Genomic DNA, 17,991 nt, shown 5'->3' with positions numbered 1-17,991 from the left:
ACAGAGAGGAAGACCTTTTGTCTACTAATTTACTCCCCAGGAGGCTTGCAATGGCCGGAGCTAAACTGACCCGAAGCTAGGAGCCAGAGGCCCCCTCAGATATCCCACGCAGATGCAGGGTCCCCAAGACTTTGGGCTTGGGCTGTCCTCTCCTGCTTTCCCAGACCACAAGCATGGAGCTGGGTGGAAACCGGGGCCACCGGGACACAAACTGGCACTCATGGGATCCTGGCTCATACCAGGTGAGGACTTTAGCTGCTAAGCCATTGCACTGGGCCCCACACTATCTTTAAAATCCATTTTTCTGTGAACTTTTTAAAAGCTTTATTTATTTGAAATCCAAAGTTACAGAAAAAGAGGAAGAGGCAGAGAGAATGGGAGAGACAGAGACAAATCTTCCATCCACTGGTTCACTCCCCAGATGGCTGCAACAGCCAGGGTTAGTCTGGATTGAAACCAAGAGCCAGGAGCTTCCTTTCAGCCTCCTGCATGGGTTGTAGGAGCCCAAACACTTGCACCCTCTTCCTCTGCTTTTGCCGGGCAAGAAGCTGGATCAGAAGTGGAGCAGCTGGGATGTGAACCCATATCCATATAGGATGTCAGCGTCACAGGCAGGGACTTTACTCACTGTGCCACAACAACAGCCCCCCATAAACTGAAGTGTCCTTATATATTCTCTGTGTCCCTTCATCCATCCATAAGTGCTTGGCTTTGTCCATCATTGACTACTACAAATAGCACTGCTGCACAGGCAGGAGTGCAGAGGTCTTTTCCAGGTTCTCACTTCATCTCCTTTGAATCTGTTCTTTCTCTAATAATTTCCCTAAAACCAGAGGTTGGGATAGGTGCACTGCAAATTTTCTCTTCAACTAAGCAACAGCTGAAACTATTCTTGAAAATCCCTTCCAGTGGGGCAGCTGTGTGTCACAGCTGTGAAGCTGCCACTTGGGGAACCCACACCCTATTTTGGGGTATCCAGGCTCAAGTCCTAACTCCACTTCCACTTTCAGTTTCCTGATAATGTGCACCCTAGAAGGTAACAGATGATGACTCAAGTATTTCGGTCCCTTCTGTCCACGTGAGAAATTCAGATGAAGTTTCCATTGCCTGGTTTGGGCCTGGTTCGGCCCCAACTGTTACATGCAGAGCAAACCAATGAATGAAAAAATGTCTTCCTTTCTCTCTCTCTTTTTTTCTTGACTTTCAAGTAAATATTACTTCTAATAAAACAGAATCTTCCCAAGCCAGGGAATGGACAGAGGACTACTCCATTCTGCTGGCCATCACAGGTCTCCCTTGAAGCTGACCTGGAGTAGAGACCCTCCAGGAAAAGCGAAAAAGGGCTCAGGCCCACACCCTGACCATGGCCTTCCAGAGGTCCCTACCCACCTACCCCATGCTATTGAAGACCAAATATGACTCCCACTGCAGGCTACCAAGCATGTCACATATGAGGATCAGACATAGCAACATGGGGGTCATGAATTTTTGACTCTTTCTTTTAAGCAAGAGTAGGGTCACACAAGCACTGAGCCGTAGGGACAGGTTTCCCAGCCCAGATCCTCTGTCTAGGAATGCCCCATCTGCCAACCTCCACTGCTGCTTCCTTAGCCCAACTTATAGGCAACAGCAACCAGGGGGCGACCTGGCAGACTAGTTCATCAATGGACAAATTGTTTCCCAAGAACAAGTGGAGAGCAACATCGCTCACTTCTCCAAACCAGACCTTTGGATCCATGGAAAGTGGTGCAATTTTGTTTCTAGAATCATCTACATCCATTCTCTGTCATAGAGCATCCTCACACATCTTCTTCACTCCTGATGCCCCACCTAAATCATCCTGGCTTGGGCAGCACCCCCAGACCCTGCAGCCGCTGCTATGTCTGTCTGTCCCCTTCCCCTTTGCACCACAAGGTGTCCTTGTTGTCCACACACCACACAGGCTGGGTGCCTTGTCTGGGGACTCCTGCTGAGGCCTGGGTTACAGGCAGACACAGGCACACACCATCAGGCTCCTCCCAGGTCAAAGCCCTGTCATGGCACTGGTTTCAATACTGAAATTTCCACTCAGAATTCTAAGTCACACTGAGTTCTGTGCCACGTGGAAGTCTGAGCTGCTGCTGCACACACTCCACCTCTTCCACTTATTCTGTCTCAGTTCCAAGTCTCCACTCACAAGGCTTCTCCTCCCTTATTGCGCACACACACAAACATACATATATGCACCACACCTTCCAAGCCTCATGCTCCCAAGTTCAATGAATTCTATCCTTCCCCTAAAGCCACAAGCACCCTACCTACACAGCCAATCCAACTCTCGGAACTTCAGGTTCACATCCAACTGCAACAGTCCTTTTAGCCTTGGATCAGTTTTTCCAGGCCCCAAGGCACTCTATACTGGATTTGTCCATTTTGTCTAGTATTTTAACATCTGCTTTTTGCTCCAGTTTTCCAACATTATAACTCACTTCTTTAATTGAAAAAGAAGTTTGGCATTACCTTAGAAATTATAGTCAAAGTAATTAATTTTCAAATGTTTTTATGATGTTTACATAGTTGATCAGGGTGGGAAGGCTCAAGGATCAGGAGAAAGTGGGTGAGACCATTGTTTACAATGGTTGCTATATAGCCTCATATTGTTTTTCCCTTCATGTTATTGCCTCACTTCAATCTATCTCATCTCTTTCCACCTACAGATACTCTCACCTGCCATTTCTGTCACACACAGCCAATGACCTGGGGTTCAGCTATGCACCACGCAAACACTGCCCCTGCCTTTGTGGGGCACGCTCTCTAGGGGAGAGATGGACCCTGGTACATCTGTAATTACAGGTTGTGATTCATGGTTTGAGATAAACATTTCAAGGAAAATGGAAGGAAGTTATTTCTAGATTAGGAGACCAGAGGACCTCTGAGGAAGTATTGTGAGTAAGTTGGGACTGATGAAGAAGGAGCCAATCAGAGAGGCCCTAGGGGAGGGAAGAGCTCTCAGTAGGAGCTGCTAGGAAGCCTTGTGACCCTGACTATAGTGCAGCACACGGAGTCAGCATCAGGAATGGCCTTGGGGACAGCCATGAGGAATGTGCACAAACTGACTTTGTGTGCCTAAAAAGCTGTAATACAATCTTAAGAGGGAAAGTGACATGATATGGATTATTCAAAGCCCATCAGACAATACAAGGGAAACAGTTTCAAACTGGGGAGAGTGGAAGAGAAAGGGAAGCTCACAGGCTATGGCAATGGTCTAGATGAGAGACAATTTTGGCTACAATGAGGCAGCAACAGACTTGAGAAAGAAATGGAACCAATCTGAGGACTGTAGCAGAAGTAGACACACAGGGCCCTGTGATGGTTTGTATATGATATATCCCTCATGTTCCAAAATACAGTTTTCCTGGTTTTATCAGACTTGGGAATTACAACTTCTGAGTAAACATGTTAGGAGCAACAAATGATCAAGATACAGAATTCCTGGGGCACACGATTTCTTTCCTCAACCATTCCAAAACCTTCGTGTCACTGTCTTTGAGCCTTTACAGTTATAGAGGAAAAATCTCCAGCATGCTTTATTTTTTCTTCCCTCTTGCATATTTATTCCTAAGCTTCTTGTAGTCTTTCAGCTGTAACAGTCCTGAGTAGTTGCTGCAATCCACCATTCCGCATGATGCTGTTCAGCCTACCCAGCATCCATCGGGCTTTCTCCTGGCACTAACGATGCTGATTTCCTCTGGGAGATGGTATCTGCCTTAGTTACACCTCATATAAAACCCTGGGGAAACTGACCCACCCCTCACACCAGAAGCAAGTGCGCTTACAATGAAATGGATGCCACACCGCTTTGCAGGCACAGAGGTGGACTGCCAGGAGAAGACAAGACCCAAGCCAAGCCAAGCCAAGATGGAGAGGACGAACCACAGGTGCGTGATGGGAGTGGCAGAGAGGAAGAGCTCTGTCTTCCCATTGGGTTGTCAGAAAGAGAAGCCCGGGGGTTGTGAGAGACATCTGCAGGCACAACCCACCCAAGCATCAGGTACTGGGTACAGGCTGTGGGAAAGCCAGCCCCCGGGAGGAGGCACGTGCCTGGGCAGTCTTGGACTTCATTGCTAGAGCCCATCAGACTCCCTACACTTCTTGCATGAACCAGTTTGAACTGGAATCCTGACACAGTCCAGATTCCTATTGAAAGGTGTAAGCAAAATCAGTGTCTAAAATAAGACCTTCTCTACAGGGGACATCTGCTCCGATGATGCTAACTATTTTTAGGAACAGCTATTGTCAGTGGATGCCTCTTTGATATCTGCCTTTCACATTGATTCTAATCTTTCATTTTCATTTCTTCATCTTTTGCTTTTTGTGTTCTAGGAAATTCATCTTCAGTCTGTCTTTGACTCACTGGTTTAGTTTCCATCAGTGCACATATGCAAGTCATGGCGTACATTTCTGAACTTAATGAACCATCTATGTGTTCTAGCCTCAGAGCCCTTCCATTCACAGCATCTCTCTTTATAATGACTTACTCTAGTCACAGATATAAACTACTTTCAGCAGCTGGCATATAGTATTCTTTGCTTTAAAGTTGTCATTCAGTGTCCAATCAATGGACTCTGCTCAGATTATTTAAACCCCTTGAGTCTTTCTCTTTCCAGCACTCAGCACCCACTGCACATGCACACACACACACACACACACACATATACACACTTCAAAAAGTTCCTGGCGAATAAAATGAAAGGCTAAGTGTATTTTATCAAAAGAAAAAAAATCAAAATTGTCTATGAGGTCTTTAGAGAATTCATGAAAAATAGGTATTATGAATCAATTATGTAGGAAACTTAATTTTTTAATTTATTATTTTATTTCATTGAAAGAATGATGATGGGTGCTGTGGTTACAGGTGAATGGCGGAGTTCACGTTAGAGCCAACACATCGCTTGGGCCTCAGGCCGGCTCCGGAAGGGGCGGTAGAGATCCCGCATGTCACCGGCAGCAAAGCCCCAATGGAAATGGGTTCACCTGTTGACCACCGCAAGCCTCACCTAATAAGGACCGGAGCAGGATCCACTGGGACCTCCATATCAGGAGGGGTTTAAACACCTCCTGCGTGTTCTCTTGCGCGCCTTTTCGTCTCCAAAGCTTCCCTCTTCCTCTCTCTGTTCCTCCGCTGTGGTGCGTGAGAGAAAGGCCCGAGGCAGAGTTTCCGGAATAAAGGCCTTTTACATTCTTTTTCTGCACTTGGCTGTTGGTTTCTTCACTGGAGGTGGATGAATCTAACAAATGACAGGGAGGGAGAGATCTCCCACCCATTCGCAGTGGCCGGGAATGGGCCTGGCCAAAGGCAAGAACTAGGAACTCCATTTAGGGCTCCCACGGGGGTGGCAGAAGCCCAAGTAAGCCAGTCATCTGCTGCTGCTTTCCCAGGTGCATTAGCAGGGAGCTGAATGGGAAACAGGGCAGCCAAGGCTTGAACTGGTGCTCTGATGGGAGACACTGAGGTGTGGAGTGATCATTTAACCTACTGCATCATAATGCCAGCCCCAAAACTTACTTGATTGAATTTTCCATGAACTTGAAGTCCGTGTGTGTGTGTGTGTGTGTGTGTGTGTGTGTGCGCGCATGTATCACACCGTATTTATATATGTGACTAGAGTAAGCTGGAGGGATTCTCTCTCTCACCTCTGTAATTTCCAAATGCTGTTACTTGGAATGATGCCAGACTATACACTCCATGCCTGGCCCAAGCAGTTTTTGGCTATGTAAATGACTGAATAGAGAAGGGCTCTCGTTCTTAATCAGTGTGTCTTCTTTGGCAGGTAAAATTAGCACGAATAAGTAAGTCTGAACCAAAGGGAGCTGACAGCTTTCAGAAATGCACACAAGGGGAAGGTGTTGGGCTCAGCAGTAAAGATGCCATCTGAAACATGCACATACCACATGGGCTGCCTGCACTCAATCCCAGCTGCTGTTAATGTGCACCTTGTGAAGGCAGCCAGCCATGGCTCAAGAAACCAAGTGTAAGAGTGAAGACACAGCCCACAGCTCCAGCCATGCCCAGCTGAGTTCTTCAGTTTGCCATAGCTCTGGCTGCTGCAGGCGTTTGGGGAGTAGATGAAAGTTGTCTGTGTTTCTCTCTTTCTCTCTCTCTCTCTCTGTTTTTCAAATAAAATAAAAATAAATAATTGCTTTTTTAATACACATAATAGGGGCTGGGGCACCATAGAGTACCACATCAGTCTTCTGCCTACAAGTGCCAGCATCCCATGTAGGTGCTGGTTCGTGTCCCAGCTGCTCCATCTCCTTTCCAGCTCCCTGCTTGTTGTCTGTGAAAGCAGCGGAGCATGGCCAAGTCCTTGGGTCCCTGCACCTACATGGGAGACCCAGAAGTTCCTGGCTCCTGACTCTGGATTGGCTCAACTCCAGCCATGGCAGCTAACTGAAGAGTGAACCAACAGATGGAAAGCCTTTCTCTCTCTTTGTGTCTTCTGTAACTCTGCCTTTGAAATAAAAAATTAAATAAATCTTTAAAACTAAAAAGAATGCACACAATGAAGGCTGAACAATTTGACCATATGCAGGTATGCACTTTGCAATCACAGTCACTTGTGCAGGGATGTGTGTGTGTGTGTGTGTGTGTGTGTGTGTGTGTGTGTGCAGGGAGAACAGGAAACACTAAGTAGGCCTTGATTAACAAGTTGGACACATCACAGAGGCCCCAAGGGTTGAGAGGAACTTTGATTAGGAAAGGAAGGGGGCTGTCATGCTCTTTCTCCCAAGAACAGTCCTCTGGGCTCAGGCTGTCTCACAACCCACACAGGCAACATCCATCCAACCTTTCAAATATTCAGCTGCTTCTCTAACGTCAGGGAATGTCAAGGCCCAGAGAAGTTCAGGTTGGGTTTTCTACCTCTCCACCCCCAAAACAATGTGTGGGAAGCAGTGAAGAACAGAGGTGGGAGCAGCTTGCTCTGAGCATCCTGCTCTCCAGTGTCTGATTCGCTCCCTGGGTCACTCATTGAAGGATGTCTGGCCAGGAACGTTTGCAAGCATCACGTCTCCTCCATGTTGTGTCTGGAAAGATAATGACATCAGTAACAGCTTGTCAATGAAAGCAAAGATATCACTTGGGACTCAAACAAGCCCCCACCCCACTTCCAGAGAGAGATTTCATACACTCTCAGGCCTTCTGGTCACATTCAGCTTCTCACTACCCAGCATTCCAAAGCACTCAGCCTGGAGGCTTTCCATGGGGAGAGCATCTCAAGAGATGCAGAAAGTCAATGAAAGCCAAGAACACAATGATTTGAAACAATGAATGTTGAATCCCGGGGTCTGATGCTAGAGAGGCCCTGAGTCCATCGGCCCCACAGGGACCTCCTTGGCCATGACTGGCACAGCTGTCAACCAACTCTGCCACAGGATCTCAAAGGCCCAGAAGCCCCTATCCCATGCTTGTCACCCACAAACCCAACAAGCAGGTGGAAGTGTTCCACAGCCATGTCTAAACTCAGCTTGAAACCCTTCTGGATTTCACACCGTGCAACATGTCACTGTGATTTCCCACCAAAGAGATGAGAGAAGCTTCTCTGAGCCATGTAACGGTGGGAAGGAAGGAAGGGGAGGACAGAGAAGGGCCGTGGAGATGGAGGATGAGTGGCTGGAGGGATTCTCTCTCTCACCTCTGTGATTTCCAAATGCTGTTACCTGGAATGATGCCAGACTACTCACTCCAGAATTCCTAGGGAGCTTTAAACAGATTCCCAGACCCCAACCCTGAAAGTTGAATATGGTATATCTGGGAGCCCTATTGTGGCATAGCAGATTGTCACCACCTGTGACACTGGCATCCTATATGAACTCTAACTCAGGTCCCAGCTACTCCACTTCTAATCCAACTCCCTGTTTATGCATCTGCGAAAGCAGTAGAAGATGGTCCAAGTGCTTAGGCCCCTGCTAGCTGTGTTGGAGGCCCAGATAGAGCTCCTGGCTCCTGGCTTAGGCTTGATCTAGTCCCGCATGTTGTGACCATTTGGGGAATGAACCAGCAGATAGAAAAGATACCTCTGTGTCTCTTCCTGCTTCTCTGTCCCTCTGACCTTCCAATAAGTGCATCTTTTTAAAAATTGTGATACATCTGGAGTGAGGTCTGAACACCTCTGTTTTTTAAGGTTTCATATAATTTTGAGGTATATGCAAGCTGAAATTCACTCCAGCTCTTCTCTAGTGATTAAAAGCTCACACACAGTGACACTCTTGTGTCCTCTGGTAGTTTCTCAAAAACCTATTTTTGCACTGTGGAGGGCGGGTGGATTAATCACTGCGTATTAAGGTGTCCCTGCTTTCCCCAAACCCAGTCAGGCCAACTGGCTCACCTGAGCTCCGTGGTGGCCTCTCCATTCCAGCACAACCCCCAGCCCGCCCACTTTGATGTGGGCTAAGATGCTGACAGGAACAAAACAGACTTGTTTTTGAGAGTAAAGATACAAACTCTGACTCAGATGACGCACACATGTTCATGGAGGGAGACTCTCACATCCGACCTACCTTCTTCCGTCCACAGAAAGTCACGTTGCTACTCTAACCACATCACTAATTCCGAAATTTGGGGACTCCTACACACACAGCCTCCTGGTCAACACCTCTGATTGGTGCAGGTACCTGGCAGGCACCCAGCTCCAAGTTCCTGGCAACCCAAGTTCTCATGGCATCAGCAACAAAGTTGCATGGGTGTGACCACATTGCCGACCCAGCATTCTCCATTCGTGGATTCTCTGGGATGCTGCTCTAAAATGGCAGGTTCTCAGGCCCAGAGAAAAACCTTGAGCGTATCCACTTGGGGTGAAGAAATCCGCCTTGCAAGCCAACAGGCCCAGGTAATTCTGAGCAAAGCTGGTATTTGAACTTGACCCAGTCAGGACTGAGCCTCCAGAGAAAAAGAAGGATCCAGAAAAGAGGATGATTTCCCCCTGCCATGCAGGGCTACTGCTTCTCTCCTTGAGGTCTTTCACAGACAACCCTTCACCCAGCTACCCCACTTTCTGCTTTAGAAGAGTCCTATTTCAACCATCTGGAGAGAACAGAAGGAAACAGAACAAAAAGGCAGGACTGTCTAAGGAGGGCAAAGACAGTGAAGGAAGAGAAGCCCAGTGTTGAGATTCACCCAAGACAAAAAGAAAAATTTCAACTCTGTATCCCTGCTATGCCAATTAGGAACTGAACTGATGGGCAATGACTCACCGATGGCATTTGCTGTCATTGAACCATGACTGTTGACCTGGATTTTAACCCCAACTCCATCATGGATGGGCTGTATGACCTTGGACAAACTGCTAAACCTGTCGAACATTTAGTTCCTTTATCTGTAAAATAGAGGTGGGGTGATCAGCTGATACAGTTGATGCTGGTTTCATAAACAAATGTTCTCAAAGTGCCAGCATAAAGAAGACAACTTTCACAAAAACACCCTAGATATTACTAACATCGTAACTCTGAAATGCACACCTTGCCACACCCATCTCCTCCTCTTCTTCTTAACCTGCTCTACGCACTAGGCAACCATTACTCTCCTCAAAGTCTTCAGTAAACCAAAGGCGTTGGCATCCAACAGAACTGGTTAAACCCCACTTGCATCTCTAACCCTCAGTGGTGCTGTTCTTTATTGACTTCCCCTGGATTCATTTCCTTCCCTAAAAGTCACAGTCAACTCACCAGGATGTAGAGCAGTGAGCTGCAGGAGTCCAGCACCATACTCAGTATCACACACCTGCTGCAACCTCCCCTCCCTCTCTCCAGGTTCTCCAATTTGTCTTCCCACCATGGTGCCTTTGCTCAGACTCACACTGTTTCTTCCACTTGCTTGTTGAAATTCTTACCAAAGCTGTCTTCATCCTACTCCAGCCCCAAGGTACCCAGACAAACCACCATTCACTAACAAAGAGTGCTAGTGCCTCAGGATGCAGAGGGGACAAAAGCTGGTCCCTGAGATCAGAAACTGCATCTATGGAACATCAGGGCAATCACTGTAGTCCTGTGAGGAGAGGAAAGACAGAGACCATTCCAGAGTGCTGGGAGAACACCAACAGGTGAGTTGGAGAAGCCTTAATTTTTGGCTTTGACCTGGAAGGGTGAATGATACTTGACAAGTAGAGGAGAGGGAAGAAACTGCCTAAGACTGACCAAGAGGGTGACCCAGCATGGCTTAACAGGTTAACAGGAGAACAGGATGTTAACAGGTTAACAGTTTAATAGGAAAGGAGGGTGAGGAGATGGAGCTGGATGGCTAGGAGGTAGGATGTGAATTCTGGCCCGTGAACGCTTCCCTCCACCCAGCCAAGGTGCATGGGGACAGTGGGAAGCAGAAGTGAAGTTCCGTGGGGGGATATTTCCAAGGAAGGAGTCTCCAGAAATCCCCTTTCTATGACCTCCATAATACCATCAGTGAGGACTTTAGACATAACCCAAAGGCCACAGGGAGATAGAAGCCCAGTTCTGCTGCTTGCTTCTTTTGTTAACTATAAGCAGTCAGCTTCTACTTGGATTTCTGAAACCCAGTTGCAAAATCCCAACCCACTCAGTAGGGAGTGAAAGTTGGATGATTTGGTGTTTTCTAAAGAAGGTGGCTACTTGGGAATGAACACTGCTCCAGTGTTTTACCGTGCTGCCCTTCATGAGCTCAAGGTCAACGACTGTGGGAGTAAGAGGAATGCCCTGCCCCAGGGCTTACTAGACTACAGCTGGAGGATCTTGCTGGCCCAGTGCTTGGCCGCCATACTCAGCAAGTGATGACAGTAGCAGTGACTCCCTGAGGCTTTACAGCCCCTCTTCTCCATCCCTTGGCAGCAACGAGCTGTCCAGTGACTAGGCTGACTCCCAGGTAAACAGCTCCTCCAGGCATGGCCAGAGACCCATGCATCCCCAACACCCAGCTGAATTGGAAGCTCGATGTGGCAAAGCATTTCCAGTCTTGCTTAATGTAACAGCAGCAGCTGGGACAGCATCTTCTAATGCAGAAGAGAGTAATAAAAGTCCGTTGAACTCAGGACAACCCAGATCAAGTTGCTTAAGTTTCCTGATTTATTGGAAGGTGATTTCAACTTACAGAATACACGTCTGTTTCTTTTTGCACAAACCATGAGAGAAAGAAGATTAAATCAATCAGTTTATTGATAAATGGGGAGGAGGAGATGTATATAAAAACAGTACTGGGGTTGGCACAATGGCTCAACTGACTAATCCTTCACCTCCAAGTACAACATCCCATAGGGGCATCAGTTTATGTCCTGGCTGCTCCACTTCCTATCCAACTCCTTCATTATGACCTGGGAAAACACTACAGGATGGCTCCCTACACCTATGCAGGAGACCAGAAAAAAGCTCCCGGCGCCTAGCTTTAGATCAGCTCAACTCCAGTTATTGCGGCCATTTAGGGAGTGAAGCCTTTCCAATAATTTTTAAAAAGATATTATTAATATCAGGTAGATAGAAATTAGTTAAAAGCCAAAAAGAGGGATGGATAAAAGTGTTGTGGGAATAAACAGCGGGGGAGACACCCCTCCAAGAAGGGTCAGAGGCCTTCATGGTGTGCAAGCCACTGAACTTGAGGTACCACTGATGATGGTTTCACACCCTGGCCCTGGCCGCCACAGGACCTTGGCTCCTGGCTGTGACTGACTGAAGGGTAGATGCTTTACTTAAACAGAGCTCTTAGTCTGTGTGTTCTCTCGCACACGTAGAAGCTACAATAGTATTCTCGTGAAAGGAGAACAGAATAGAAACTACTGGAGACTGGGGGTTGGGGGTGGAGGAGGGCTTGGCAACAGGAAAGCATCTAATGGGGAGAATGCAGAGTCCCACAGCACAGGAGGGGGACTGTTGTTTATAGCCACCTCTACGTAGCTGGCAAAGAACTAGAGGAGAGGGGCTGGAAGCCTATAGACAGAGAAGGAAATGCTAGTTCCCCAGCTTTCGTCATGACCCTTTGTACATTCAGACCCTGCAAGTACACATCATTATGTGTTCTTGAGAAAGGGGGAAAAAGGAAATAGAATGTTCTAGAAAAAAGAATTCAGGCCTGGGACTTGGGTCATTAGCCTTGGCTGGTCCCTGGAATAAAAGACCACTAGGCTCCTAGCTGCGTAGTTGCTGTCTGCTACAAACCTCTCAGAGACTCTGAGAAGGCAGGTCGCCAAGAGCAAGACACCAGACACAGCAACAACCAGATCAGCACAAAGGAGTGCTCATGTGTCCCCAGAAAGCCAGAGGCTGGGGGCTGGTTTTCAGACACATGTGCTTCCAACCCCTCTGCGGCCGGCAGCAACTTCCATTCATCCACACTCAAAGTCCCCTGCTGTCCTCGCCACAAGTCCTCTCACTCATTTCAGCCAGCTGCCCTTGCACCTGCATTCATAAATGAATGGGCCTGGGTATGCGTTAGGATCAATGTCAGTGTGCGCCAGTACCTCTCTGTAGAGAAAAATCATTCACAACCACCACAACCAAGCAAAGGTGCTGAGTTCCTACCTCCTGGTGGCTTTGAGGTCAGCAAAAGTGCACACATGGCAACCTCTTTACAAAAACTGAGCCCAGCTACTTGGTGCTAAATCACACCTATTACCCAAGTTCCCAGGGGAAAGGGGGTGGTGCCAGCTCAAGGAGAGGAGGTGTGGAATCCCGGGACTCTGACCCTGGGTTGATTGAGTGGGGAGAGGGAATGGCCAAGTTTCAACAGGTATAGGCAGCTGGGAGGGAAAACTCTCTTTAAGTGAACATAAATATTATGCATTCATACATAGCATATATGATTATTTGTTATTATATAACACCTGTGGTATTTTATTACATGTTCACATAATAGAATAACCAGTGTTACAATAGGTATTTGGCACAATAGCTAGGTCACTACCAGGAATGCCTGGATGCCATATTGGGATGCCTTCCTTCCTTGGGTTTGAGTCTCAGCTCTGTTTAGTTAGTTAATTAGTTAGTTAATTAGTTAGTTAGTGATGGAGGGAGGGAGGCAGAGTTGCACAAAGAGATGAGGGGGAGATAGAGAGGATTCTTCCATCCACTGATTCACTCCCCAAATGGCCACAATGGCTATGGCTGTGCTAGGCCAAAACCAGGAGCCAGGAGCTTCTTCTGGGTCTCCCACACGAATTCAGGGTCCCAAGCACTTGGGCCATCTTCTGCTGCTTTCCTAGGTGCATTAATAGGAAGCTTGATCTGAAGTGGAGCAGCCAGTGATCAAATAGTTTCCTATATGGCACGTTAGCATCATAGGCAGCAACTTTTCATGCTATGCCACAACACCAGTCCCTGGCTCTGTTTCTGGTTCAGCTTCCAAATCATGTACCACCTGAGAAGCAGTAAATGATGCTCAAGTGTTTGGGCTCCTGCCTCCTCTGTGGGAGATTCGGATGGAGTTCTGGGCTCCTGGCTTTAGCCTGGTCCAGCCCTGGCTGTAACTGGTACAGACTGTATCTAACACCCCAGGTGACCGGGGAGTGAACGAGTACAGAGATCAGTCTTTCTGCTCCTCTCCCTCTATCCTTCTCTCTCTCCCCGTATCCTTCCTTTTCACCCTTTCTTCCTCCATCTCTCCCTCTCTTCTTCCCTTTCCAAATAAAACGAAGTTTTAAAAATGTTCAGGGTTAAATTAGGTCCAGGATTTTGGAAGAAAGAGACCCTGAAGGTTACTTTATTTGAATTGCAGGAAATGTACTTGGAAGATGGAGAGATATGGACTTAATCCTCCTTCTCAGGGTCCTTAGCCTGGGACTATGTTTCTACAAAGGTACCCAGGTGATGCCTGGACTATAGCATGAGCTTCCACAAGCACTGTGCCTGCCAGTGAGGGCAGGGCTGGGTGGGAGCCTTAACCAGCTGAACATGACCTGGGCAGCTTGACAGGCAGCAACGTGAGCAGTTTCTCTTTCATTTTTGCACATTTCCCATCTTAATTTCCCTCTTCATTTTCACATCAACCCCTTCCTGGAGCACCACAATACACAGGTGAGAGGCAGGTTAGGAGACTACCTGTGCCTCAGCTAAGAACACGAGTTTGGAGTCAGCTTGCCTGGGTAGCAGCCTAGCTCTGCCGCTTATTAACATGACCTTGGGAAAGTCATTTCAGCTTTCTCTCTTTCAGTTTCCCTTCAGTACAGTGAAGATAGAGTTAGACCTTGCCTCATAAGGGTAGTGTGAAAATCACTTGGGGGAGAGGCTCTGACACCATAAGCCCTGTAAGATGCTCGCAGGTCTGAGGCAGTCTCCTCCATGTCCATCCCTCTCTCTGAGGGACTTCTCAGATACTTGGCCTTGCAGTGGAGACAAAGAGCAGGAAGAAACTCTCCCTACCTTACAGTGGGCCAAGGTCAAGCCCACAGCTTCCAAGCAAAGGGCCAAAGCTTCAGAACAACCAAGACACCACTACCTGCTTGCCAGGACCTCATGCCCCCAGGAAAGTTATCTAGACCAGGCAAGGGTAGAGTAGGAGCTGCCCAGGGATCACCTTAACTCTGCCCAGACCCTTTAAGGAGGAATGGCAGACAGCAAGTCATCCAGGGAAAGTCACTTGGCCCCATGACCTACAGCAAGTGTGTCCTGCTTCCTCCTTCAACTCAGCACAACCAAACTCAGAAGGTTCTGGGTTCTCTGGGTAAATATAGGTGATAAGCAGGTGCAGCCTTGCTTAACCCTAGTTTTGTCAATAGCTAGCTCTGATTCGATTCTTCTGCCTATCAAACCAAAGATGAAGCTGGATGGCATCTAAGGTTCCTGGTCTAAACTCCTTCAGAAATTGTTTTAGGGGCCAGTGTTGTGGTACAGTGTGCTAGTCACCAAATGTGACACGAGCATCCTAAACAGAGAGCTGGTCCCAGTCCCAGTTTCTCCACTTCCAATCCAGCTCCCGGCTAATGTCCTTGTGAAGCAGCAGATGATGGGCCAAGTACTAGAGCCCCTTCCACCCATGTAGGAGATCCAGATGGAGTTCCAGACTCCTGGCTTCTGCATGGCCAAGCTCCATCTATTGTAGCCATTTCCAGAACAAACCAGCAGTTAAAAGAGTTCTCTCTCACTCCTTCACTCTCTCCATAATTCTGCCTTTTAAGTAAGTAAGATAAGCCTTAAGAAAAGCTATTACTTCCTCTCAAAGTTGCATGGATAAAGAGCCAGACATCACTGTGGTACATGCTGGTTGCCCCAACTAGGCTGCAGGTCCCACTGGTTTGTGTGAGGGCCGAGTATGAAGTGGACAGGATCGGGCTGGACTACAACACCCATCTGTTCACATGGAAGACAGGGCTGGAAACAGAACTGACCCAGCAATTGAAACGATCAGCATGTGCATAAGCTAATTGGGGGACAGATTGTGCCAGACCCTGTACTGGCAGGCACACACAAGAATCAGGTCTGGGATCACCTCAGATGAAGTTTCTTTGGAGATCCCTCCAACTAAACTGCTGATCTCAGAACCCCAACCATGAAGAGACTATGTCAGCCAGTAGATTCTGAATAGATTTCATCGCGATTGGAATGGCAAGATTGGCAGCACTTCAGAACTGTTGAACTATCAAAATTACTTGAGCAGGACCCTTGGAGAACACCTCATAATGGGGACCTGGGATGGGAGGGAGGCTGGATGGGGCTTTTCCCTTTGTTTCTCCCCTGACACCAGATATAGGGGAAAAAATGATTATATTAGTGCAGAAACAATGCTATTACCCACTTTCCTGTAACTCTTGACCCTTTGTACCCTAAGCAACTAAGTAAGATTTATAAATTTTTTTAAAAAAAGAGAGAGAAAGAATCAGAAAAAAATAGCCAGACATCAATATTTTTGAACAACCATAATATTTCACAACAACCACAACACCACTCCACGTGGGTAAGTCATGATCCCCAGGGAGCCACGGCCAAAAATGGCCAGCCATCCTTATCTTCTTACCATGTGGCAGGGTTGGGTCTGCAGAAAGCAGTGGGAAGCCTGATTCGGTCTTACACCAAAGAAATGGACAAATAGATAAGGACATTAAGGTGCTTCAATTTGGAGAGCAATGTTTCAGCACTTATCCATCCCCTAGGTTTCTCCTTTTTCCCAGGGGAAGTAATGAGAGGCTCCGGTACAGGCTCAAGCTACAGTAGCAGAAATTTTGATGATTTCAAGAACTCCTTAGGGCCAGGTTGTAGCATAGTGGATTAACATGGTGCCTGCAACACCAGTATCCTCTATGGGTACAAGTTTACATCCTGGCTACTCCACTTCTGCTATGGTTCCCTGCTAGTGTGCCTGGGAAAGCAGTGGAAGATGGTCCAACTGGTTGGGACCCTGCACCCATGTGGGAGACACAGAAGCTCCAGGTTCCTGGCTTTAGCTTGGCACAGCCCTGGCCATTGCAGCCATTTGGGGAGTGAATCAGAAGATAGAAGATTGATATCTCTCTCTCTCTCTCTTTCTCCCTTTCTCTTTCTCTCAAAATTTATTCATTTTTATTGGAAAGTCAGATATACAGAGAGGAGGAAAGATCTTCCATCCACTGATTCACTCCCTAAGTGGCCACAATGGCCAGAGCTGAGCCAATCTGAAGCCAGAAGCCAAGATCCAGGAGTTTCTTCTGGATCTCCCACATGGGTGCAGGATCCTAAGGCTTTGGGCCATTCTCTACTGCTTTCCCAGGCCACAAGCAGGGAGCTGGAAGGGAAGCAGGCCACCAGGACACAAATCAGCACCCATATGGGATCCCGCTGCATACAAGGTGAGCACTTTAGCCACTTGGCTACCATGCCAGGTCCAAGATCTCTCTCTCTCTCTGTCTCTCTCTCTGTGTATAACACTTTCCAAATAAATAAATAGAACTATAAAAAGAAAGAAACAATCTCACACCCATGAACTCTCAGATGGGAGATGCTGAGAGAGGTGAAGGCAGGTACGCATGGAAACTCCTGAGCACCTCTGATTTCCACATGTTCTGCTTAGGCAGATGTACGACGTGACCTCTCCCTCACCCCATCCTCCACTGCGGACTCTCTTCCTGCTTGAGAATTCTAGATTTTTCATGGATTGAGCAAGAAAGTACAAAGGAAGACTGAGTTGGCAGAATCCCACGAAGCTTTGGCAAAAGGAACAGGTTTGGCAATGAATGTGTCACAGAGTGACCCCAGACAAGTGATTTAACTTGACCAGAAAAAAAAAAAAACTTGAGAATGCTCACATCCTGGCCAGCACCAGCATCTGGTGGGACGAGCTGACACGGGTAGGAATGAGCTAACCCTAGCAGTGGAGACAGGGAAGGTGCCCTGGGATAGTACGGTGACTTGTACCATCCGGCACAGCTCCTGGACTGTGAGTACCACCAAGTGTATACCCTGAACTGCAAAAGATGGAGATCCAGGCAAAAGTGGGGATGGCAGCCCATAACCCCAGGGAACTCTGAAAGGATGGGTGGAGCCACCAGACTAACAGAGGTGATAAAGGATGTTCTGAAATAATACCAGGAACTCATAGGGAAAACAGCACGAAAAGTAACATGCAAGCCCCCTACCTAGTAAGGGATGCAGGCTTGCAATGGTCACGGTTATGTCAGCTTAACCAAATCTCAGGATGCCTAGTTGCCTGGTTAGGTATTATTTCTGGATGTGTTTATGGTATATTCCCAGAAAATGTTCGCACTCAGATCTGTGCCCTGAAGGAAGTAGGTTGCCCCTCCCAGGGCAACCACCTTGTTCCATCTGTGAAGAAATTCTGCTGGATGGTCAGGTGATGGAGCAGAAGGTTCATCTTGGTAGCTGATTTCTCCTGTGCCAGGCAAACCTGGTCCTTGGACCTTCAGACCTGAACCAGAACCCATTCCAGCAGTTCTCTGGCTTCCTGGCCTTTCAACTACACACTCTAGGCCTTCTAAGGGCTGTAGATGGTGAAAGTTCTCCACTTCCATGACCTCACGAGTCAATATCTCACAATAAATTGTATCAATTCCATCTGCTCTGCTTCTCCTGGAA

General features: G+C 47.5%; 1 long non-coding RNA gene across 1 annotated transcript in view; it reads right to left on the bottom strand.

The window, feature by feature from the left end:
• Window positions 1-6,987: 6,987 nt before the first annotated feature.
• LOC131481232 (uncharacterized) overlaps window positions 6,988-17,991 on the bottom strand; it is a 34,639-nt gene continuing 23,635 nt past the window's right edge. The window contains exons 2-3 of the long non-coding RNA XR_009246153.1: window positions 9,232-9,353; window positions 6,988-7,065 (exon numbers count right to left, since the gene is read on the bottom strand). This is a non-coding gene — a long non-coding RNA (uncharacterized LOC131481232). The remainder of the gene's footprint in view (window positions 7,066-9,231; window positions 9,354-17,991) is intronic.

The sequence above is a fragment of the Ochotona princeps genome, chromosome 10, assembly GCF_030435755.1.
Source record: "Ochotona princeps isolate mOchPri1 chromosome 10, mOchPri1.hap1, whole genome shotgun sequence".
Lineage (NCBI taxonomy): Eukaryota > Metazoa > Chordata > Mammalia > Lagomorpha > Ochotonidae > Ochotona > Ochotona princeps.
This window is presented reverse-complemented; position numbering and strand designations above follow the sequence as displayed.